Source organism: Lemur catta, chromosome 24 (assembly GCF_020740605.2).
Source record: "Lemur catta isolate mLemCat1 chromosome 24, mLemCat1.pri, whole genome shotgun sequence".
Taxonomy (NCBI): Eukaryota; Metazoa; Chordata; class Mammalia; order Primates; family Lemuridae; genus Lemur; species Lemur catta.
Window position 1 is genome coordinate 14,861,275 of NC_059151.1, and position 9,126 is coordinate 14,870,400.

The window sequence follows — 9,126 nt, forward strand, 5'->3', positions numbered from 1 at the left end:
ATTGTATCTTTAGATAACTCCATTTTACATATGAGCTTTTTATAATTAGAAAATTAGAATGGATCAGGTAATTGATGAAGAGAAAATAGAAAGAGTAGCACTTCAGTGCTTTTTCTAAAGATTGCTAACTGGGGAGTGTGACACTAAATTACTAGGAGCCAAAATCAACACACCCATTAGAAAGAAAAGCAATTTCTTACATTTTAATTCAAATCGTATGCCATAATATGACAATGTCATGAATCCAGATGGACGATCTGTTTAAGACTAGTTCTAATATAGTCTTCCTTAGAGGAGAAGTTTCAGAGATGGGGCTGAGATCAGATGGGGGGGGCTTGCAGAGTGGGTGCAGGTGTTAAAGTAAATAACCCTTAGGCAGGAGCTAACTAGAGGGGCTGTTCACCACAGGCAAGAACCAGCTTCAGCTAGCTTGTCATTATTTTCTCTGTCATTTTACATGAACTTTGGCCAATGTAATGTTATTTACATTGTGGTTTTAAAATTGCTCCACCCCTAAAATCACCAGGACAGCTTAAAGACAACCATATAAAGTATTAAAATGTGAGTGAACCCAATTTTAGGAATTACTACCAAAATTCTTAGTACAAGTCAGTCTGTTAGTTACGAATATTCCTCCCCTCAATTAGTAAGACTTGAAAACACCAAAATTCACTTCCTCCTGAAGCGGATGCTCTTTTCAAGCCTCCCCACTCTTACTCTTGAGAGAGTGCACCATTGCTTCATTCAACAAAAAGCTTCTTGCTTGTATTATGTGATCCATCCGGAAATTCTTTTCCTGAGGCCACTAACAGTCTAACATCCGCTAATGACAGTGACTTTTAAAATGTAATAATATTTCATGATTTCCCACATTAAAACAAATTAGAAAGTTCTTTGTGCCCTAACACCAGAGGTCCCCTTCTTAGAGGTATGATTCTCTTAACAGACAGTAGAGATGACTTTATGACCCCATTCTCCCCCTGGACATAGACTATGAAGTCAATCAGAGACCATAAGACAGAATAAATCTTTAACCATGGCATTAATGATTGACAATATAAAACTGAAAATTTTGAGCCACTAGCAATGGTTACTCCTTTGACATGAATCCAACTCATTGGCCATCACTGTTAAATTGCTCATAATTTCTATTGCTTATAATTCAATATTTGATGTCACCCTCTTTATCATGTAAGGAGGTTATAAAAATGGAAGAGCAAACAAAATTCTCAAATACATTTGCCTCAATTCCAAGGTAAATATTAGCTATAAGTTACTAGATATTCTAAGAATATTTTAAGTTTTATAACTATTTTAAATGCTTTAAAATTATAAAATAGTAAATCATGAACTATTTATTCTAAAAGCTTAGTCCAGTTGCATTATTAAAAAAATGATGTTGGAGCATGGGCAATATACATAACCTAAACTTTTGTACCCCCATAATAAGCTGAAATTTTAAAAATGATGTTAAGTCAGAAACTTAGATTTCAATCTTTACATACCTGTGGCTGATTATTTTCACTTTCTTCATGCCTTTCTTGCTCATCCTCCGATGTCACTTCTAGGTCTTCTTCTGCTAACAAATCCACACATTGAGTTAAAATGGACTACTTAGAAGAGTGAGGTAAGAGGCAGTCTTTATAGAAATAGATAGAAAATAACATTTTTATTGTATAAATTGAGGGTTTAAAGGAAGTTAAATCTGTGATAGAATACTTCCTGAAGAAATACTTCTAATTAAAAACAAAAAACCTTCAACAAACCACTTCGGGAGACACCAGATGTCACCTGGTCCCTGACATACAACATCTCAAAGATTCACTCACAAATTCTATTAACTATTAGCTATTTTTATCAACTAAATAGAAAAGTGGGCATAGATCTGTGTGAACATGCTGATCAATGAGAGGAAAAGGGATCATTAATCAGTGGAGAAAATCATGACCCTGAGAGGATAACCATCAAAGCTGACGGCAGAATGCTACAGCATATCTTAACACAAGCCATCAGAATTAGCTGTACCATTATACTATAATTATTTATCATGTCCTTTCATTTATCCTATGATTTAGGAAGTACGCAGTTGCAATGCAGTTGAGTTGAGAGTATAATTCATCTCTCATCAGAAAAAGTATTCTGATCAGCTTGGATTCATTGGTAGAATGCTAGCTAATGAAAATATTAATTTTTTATATTAGTTATATGGGCTACTGGTATGCCTACATTTCTTGTATCCTCTGGATTAGTCATCTTAAACTTTCTTGATATACTTATGCAAGAAGCCACAACAACACATCTAAGAAAAAATGCATAATAAGTTTTCAATATTGAAATAACAATTTTAGAATTTAAGGAATGAACTTTATAATTTGCTTTCTTTCTAAAATTAGTTTGGTTACCATGTAGTCTTTAAAAGACTTTTATGGGGGGGAGGGGATGGAGGTATGACTACATGGTGAATGCCAGGCGCACTGTCTGGAGAATGGACACGCCTGAGGCTCTGACTCAGGGGGATGGGTGGGACACGGACAATGTATATAACCTGAGCTTTTGTACCCCCATGAAGAGCTGAAATTTAAAAAAAAAAAGATTTATAAAAAAAAATTGTAAAAAAAATAAAAGACTTTTATGAAATAATTATCTTACCAAAAATTCAGCTATGTTAAAAAAGCAGCTGATGCTTCTGTATTCAAATTAATCTCATTTGATTAACTAATATTAATACAACATGTATATTTGATGGCTGACAGCTATGGGGAGGAAAATTAAGTTACTATTGTTCACTCCCTCCTGCTTCCAGTAACCTTTAGAGCAGCAATAATCTAAGTTTCTGTTTGAGTGTGAACATACTGAAGTCATCTGAAATCCTCCCAAGTTTCCTCATCAACTCCAAAATCACCTTCCTAACTTCTTTCTTTCTTCCCTCCTTCCCCCTCACAATCCTTCTTCCTTCACAACAGTCATCTCGAGATCTGTGGTCCTTATTCTACCCCTTCTACATTTTTTGATGTATTATTCCCACCACATCTTTCCTCTTTATTTAGCAGTAGTATCTTACATCTCTAATTTCTCCTTCCTCATCACTTGGCTCCTTCCCCTCTGGCTACAAACATGCTCAGACATAAATAAATAAATAAATAAATAATGTTTTCCCCGATCTTGTAATGTCTAAACTGTTATCCAATGGCTCCTCTTCCAGATTTCTCTAAAAGGAAGTCTATACCCAAGGACCACCAGCACCAGCATCAGGTCAGAACTTATTAGAAATACGGAATCCCAGACCTGCTGACTCAGAGTGTGCATTTTTAACAAGGTCCCCAGCTGACTGATGAAAGTTTGAGATGCTCTGGTCTACACTGAGTATGCTTCCACCTTCCTCTACCTGAACTGACCCTTTTGGAATCTAGCCTCCAGTTCCTCCCTATCAGGTCACCCAAACTGAAACTGCATTACAAGTCATAATGTTTCAAATGTGCTGTTTATCAGCCTCTATCTTCCCTGATCTCTCCATAACTGACCCTACTCTCTTCTTCTTTCCAATGCTTTTATTTTGAACTGTATAATTCTATCCTATGAAGTAACACCGTTTCATACCACACTGAATTATACACATGCATCACTGACTACATATGCTTCCATTCCTCTGTAGGACAGAAAATGTAGTTCTACAGGTTCACGTGCCTCAATCCTTCATACCTTCCCAACAGTGAGGGAGATAAGAAGAGTGAGAAATGTTTGCTATATTTCTCTGACACACTCTGGTATTGGAAGCTCACTCTCTATTGGTCCCACCTTTCTAACACTCTGCTCTTCCTTTTTCTGAAGAATTATTTTAGTTGAACACCCTTGATTACATATGCCTGCTTCTTGATGCTGGATGATATTTTTTGGATTGTAGAATATTATCAGTGCACATGTTTTTAAATAAACAGTCTTTTAAATGACTTTCTTTTAATAAAATATGGTTCTTACCTTCTACTTGTCCATTGGCTGTATTTTTTTGTTTGTTAACTTCAGACCCACATAAATCACCACCATGATTCTGTGGAAAATTCAGGGAGATACTCTGTAAAAAGTAATATCAATAATGAGTTTTAATTAAAAAAATAACAATGAGTTCCATCAAGATTTCATAATCACATTCTTAAAAATATCTGAATTTCCTATTTTAAAAGCAATTAGATTTAAAAATAAGAGAAGCATGTATTGAAAATCAAAAAACATTTCAATAGGGAACCTCACATATGTTATCTAGATCAAGCTTACCTTTTATCTAATTATGACTATTGACTCTGAAAACCAAGAATGGATGAGAAAGGGAGTATATTCACAGACAAAATATTAATCGGTATGCACATTTCAACAAGGAAGTAACTTCAAAATACCTAACTGTGTTTTGCAATCCCCACCAAAAATAAGAGAGTATTTAAAAAATATATTTAATACACTTACTGTAATAATTAGGTAATTAAATATTTAACATAATTTTAGCTATAGAAATTTTTAGTGTTAAAATAAGATACTTAGCATGCTAAGAAACATCAGCATATGTCAAGTTCAGGATGAATAGCTCATTTAACAAGCTGTGCTATTTTGGAAACAAGGGCTTGCAGATACCTAATATATTTTAATAAAATTTTTACTAATAGTATGAATGTTTGAATAAACTGATGAAGTAGTAAGAAAAACATTTCTTTATGTCATATTTCAATAAAACCAAGCAAATGTTAGAGATGTAAAAAGTAAAGTAAGCAAACATTAGAGATACCCAAACTAAATCTTTCACAATGAAAAATAAACTTCAAAAAAGAATAGTAAGGCCGGGCGTGGTGGCTCATGCCTGTAATCCTAGCACTCTGGGAGGCCAAGGCGGGTGGATCGCAGGAGGTCAGGAGCTCGAGACCAGCCTCAGCAAGAGTGAGACCCCGTCTCTACTAAAAATAGAAAGAAATTATCAGGCCAACTAAAAATATATACAGAAAAAATTAGCCGGACATGGTGGCGTATGCCTGTAGTCCCAGCTACTCGGGAGGCTGAGGCAGTAGGATCCCTTAAGCCCAGGAGTTGAGGTTGCTGTGAGCTAGGTTGACGCCACGGTACTCACTCTAGCCTGGGCAACAGAGTGAGACTCTGTCTCAAAATAAAAAAAAAAAGAATAGCAAGCCTTAATAAATAGGGAAGAATAAGAATATTTATTCATGAAGCATCTGAAATGTGCCGGACACTGATTTCCACATTTTTTCCTATACTTAATAACAAGAAAAATGAGTAGGATGGTAGTTATCCCACTTCCTGGTCATTCCGGGAAGTTAAGGGTAAAATGAAGAGATGTGATCCACTGAGCTCTCCATCCAGAATGTTCTCCTAGACTTTTGCATGGCTGGCTCCTTCTCTAGTCATGTGAAAGTGGGCAGCTAAAATGTCACCACCCTCAGAAAGATCTTCTCTGACTACAGAATTCTACTCCCACTTCCATCCCCATCCTAACTACAAATTACCTCAATATTTTCTAAACAAACCGTTTGTTTCATTTATATGCAGAACTTATAGTGATCTATAAGTCTTTGTTGTTTACTTATTTTTCTGTTCCTACTCCTATAGCATAGTCCCTCATCTTGTATTTTCAATGTCTTACTGCTCAGTATGTAGTTGGCACTCAATAACAGACATTTAATCAATGGTGAAACATTTAAAATCCCCTCAGGAAGGTCTCAAGCATCAAATCACTATATTCCTATAGGACATCTTTAGTAATACTCTGCTCAAACTTAACATAACCCAAATTAGGAATCCATATGCCTGTTATAACTTCCATTCTTTTCTTAGCACTACTGCCTTCTGTTTTGCAAAAAGTACTTGCAAGCTTTATTAAGTCACTGAATATCAGTGTAATCATTTGGTCCTCCATTGGTATAAACACTCTCCAGTTTACAAAATGTTTTCACATTTCTTACCATATTGGTTCATTACACATTCTTAAGGAATAGATGTCATTACCATGTTTTCGAAGAAGGTCCCTGATATCTGAATAGAATAAATCATTACTTTCAAGATTCCATGGCTAGTAAGTGACAGTACCAGGACACTAACATGTCTTCCACTCAGTGCTAGTGCCACCGTGCAGCAGCTCTTCTATCATCAGACCCTTCCCATCTCTTTCCACAGTTGTCACCTTAATGTACAGTGTCATTATTTTATACTTACACTAGTACAAACATGGGTGCCACAAAAATATCCAATGTGTTCTATTTTTAAAAAGGAATTCTACTTACTAAAACAGCACTAAACCAAACTGTTACTACAGTCCTACATATTTACTGTTCCCATACCTTTCCTTCTCCTGAAATGTTGCTTGCAGATCTATACCTGACAACCCAATTACACTAACACCTTCAAGTTATGGATATTATCTTTTTATGTTCCAAGTTGGAAAATGCAATAGTCCAGATGGTTTCTCTCTGAATATCATTAGGACTTTCACACATCTAATGATTCATTTGACCACAGGTTGACCTGGAATAATTCTTTAGATTGTAGATAAACATAACATCGGAACCCAAACTGATTCCTGTTCTAAGCCTTATTTTTTTGCACTATACTATAGTAGTTTCTTAAATGAATCCCACAAATGAGCAGAGTTGTACTATGTAATAATAATCACCTTTTTAATTATGAGCTGAAAATATAAGAAAATAATTTCTTATGGGCATATGCAGAGGTGAGAATGTAAAGTCAAAACATCTCCTTTTAGGTTTTAACATCATTTGATACTTATATTTTAAAATAATAACAATAGGCGGTACCTCCAAATCCCGAGGTGATCCTGCATCTTCATTTTGTCCAGGTCCCAATGCAGACATCTTGTCTAAAACGTTATTCACAGATACATTCATGAGAATATTTTTAATGTAAATTTTAAATTCATATACAAGTCTATCACCATTCATTTTTATTTCAATAAAATAAAATTAATAGCAAAAATAATTTCAAGGTTGAACCAGTTTTAGGAAGAAAAATTAAATGGTATAAAGAAAGACAGCACAAGAAAAATATTTAAAAGAAATGAATAATATACTTGGGTCTACATACTTTCAATGTTTTTTTCATGATGGCATTTAAAGATCAAACATTGTCAAGGGTATTCACTAACTCACCACTTCTGTTATTTGTGTGCACACATATGAAATTGACAATATTTTTTTGCTCTCTTGGAGCATTTTCAATAATACCAATACCATTTTCCTTTTCTCTGGATACTGGCTTCGTTGTTTCATCCTATTAAAAAAAAAATCCCAACTTCACAAAACATTGCACTTATTATTCACTCACTCACTCACTCAGTCAGTAAGACAATAAACATTTACTGCGTCTGTCAAATCATAGGCACTATCCTGGGAGACGCTGATAAGATTCAAGAGGAGGTTGAGATGCATGAAATGTATGAGATATATGAAATCAGATAAATGAAAGAAAGACAGAAAAGAATAATTCACTGCTGACAGTAAGAGTACAAAGGAGAGAGCAGTGAGTTCTACCTGGGAAGCACAGGAAATGCTCCAAGGTATATGGCCATATTATGAAAGATAGACAAAGTGTTGGAAAAGGACCTAAAGGGTTTTTAGACAGGGCAGTGTGAGAAAAAGGATGACTATTCATAAAATGTACTTAGATATACGAAACTGGGTAGAAGTTAGTAATGAAAACCTACACAGAACTCTGAAATTTTGAAAATGAATACAAGAGGAGGAAAAAATATGATTCAATTTTTCAGTTATACCTTTTAATATTTGAATGATATGAGATACAATAGTATTAATATGTGAAAGTATTTATTTCTTGAATATTATGGTAATATGCACTGTTAAATTGAATAAAAAAATTTAATTCTAAAATGCCAATTTAAGATGCTGCAAGATTATTTTTAAAACTAATCTTAAAATTTTAAACTGTAGAGGAGAAATGCTTATGTGATGCAGAATTATGAGGTATTTCTAAGTACTACCATCATGTAAGAAAGAAACATAAAATCCTCCACTAAATTTCACGTGGTTTTCTTACTCCCACATAAGCAACATACTCATAGCTGTAATTTTGTATTTACATTATATAAGAAGGTAGATAAAAATTGGGGATATCATCTATTATAAAGAAAATAAAGCTATGATTACCCAAATTGAAGATTTAAGAATCTTCAAACACATCTACAATTGTCAATCAGGCCCCAATATTCACACGAGGAGTGGAGAGAGGACTACAAAAGCAAGTCTACAGGATTTCTGAGTTTTACAGATGAACACACATTTATGTGCAAAGTATAACAACTATCAATACTGAACTTGATAAAGCTTCCTGAGAATAATATAAAATGTCCCCAATGCTGGAGATATTTTTCAAGGTAAAAAATCATCTTCCAGGGATGACTGTGTATACTCTGTTGGCAGGTGCCCCTTCTTTATAATTCTATGATAATAAGTAGGTTATTGTAGAGAATAATGATCAATTATGATTGCATTTATGTGATGTATACATAGGTGTGTCCATTATATGGAGAAATTATTGGCACAAGATAAATCAGAATACCTCCAGAAATAAATAATTGTTACCTTTATTTCTTCAAGAGGGTTAGTTCTTATTTAATGGATACAGATTAAGAACCTCCTTCATATAACCAGAAATTTTAATTTTGATTAATAAAAGGATCAAATAAAATGCTTATTCCTTTCTCTCACTCTATTCTCAAACAGATCTAAAATGGCTGTAAAGATTGAATGAAACAGTAAGATAAATTAGTTAAGTAAGTTATGGATACACAAAAGACAGGTTAGAAACCTTAAAGAAAAAATGAAAGAGTCAAAAATTAATAATTCATAAAAATCAGATAAGGCCTAAAATATATTTCACTTTGCATTATCTGGAAACATGGGTTTTACTTGATTAAATATAAGATTACTTCAATAATTTTTTTTAAAATGATGATTAAATTTTTCCTTTTAAATTGTTTTTAATTGATATATAAAAGATATACATATTTGAAGGGACATGTGGTTTGATACATTCATAGAATCTCAGTGTAATTGGGATATGTGACATGTTAAATATTTGTCTTTTCTTTATGGCAGAATC

General features: G+C 33.8%; 1 long non-coding RNA gene across 1 annotated transcript; it reads right to left on the minus strand.

Annotated features, from left to right (window-relative positions):
• Positions 1-1,536: 1,536 nt before the first annotated feature.
• Positions 1,537-6,887, minus strand: LOC123627292. Its single transcript, XR_006731234.1, has 3 exons — positions 6,807-6,887; positions 3,976-4,069; positions 1,537-1,579 (listed from the first exon to the last, which is right to left on the minus strand). It is a non-coding gene; the product is annotated as an uncharacterized LOC123627292 (long non-coding RNA).
• Between the last annotated feature and the right edge of the window lie 2,239 nt (positions 6,888-9,126).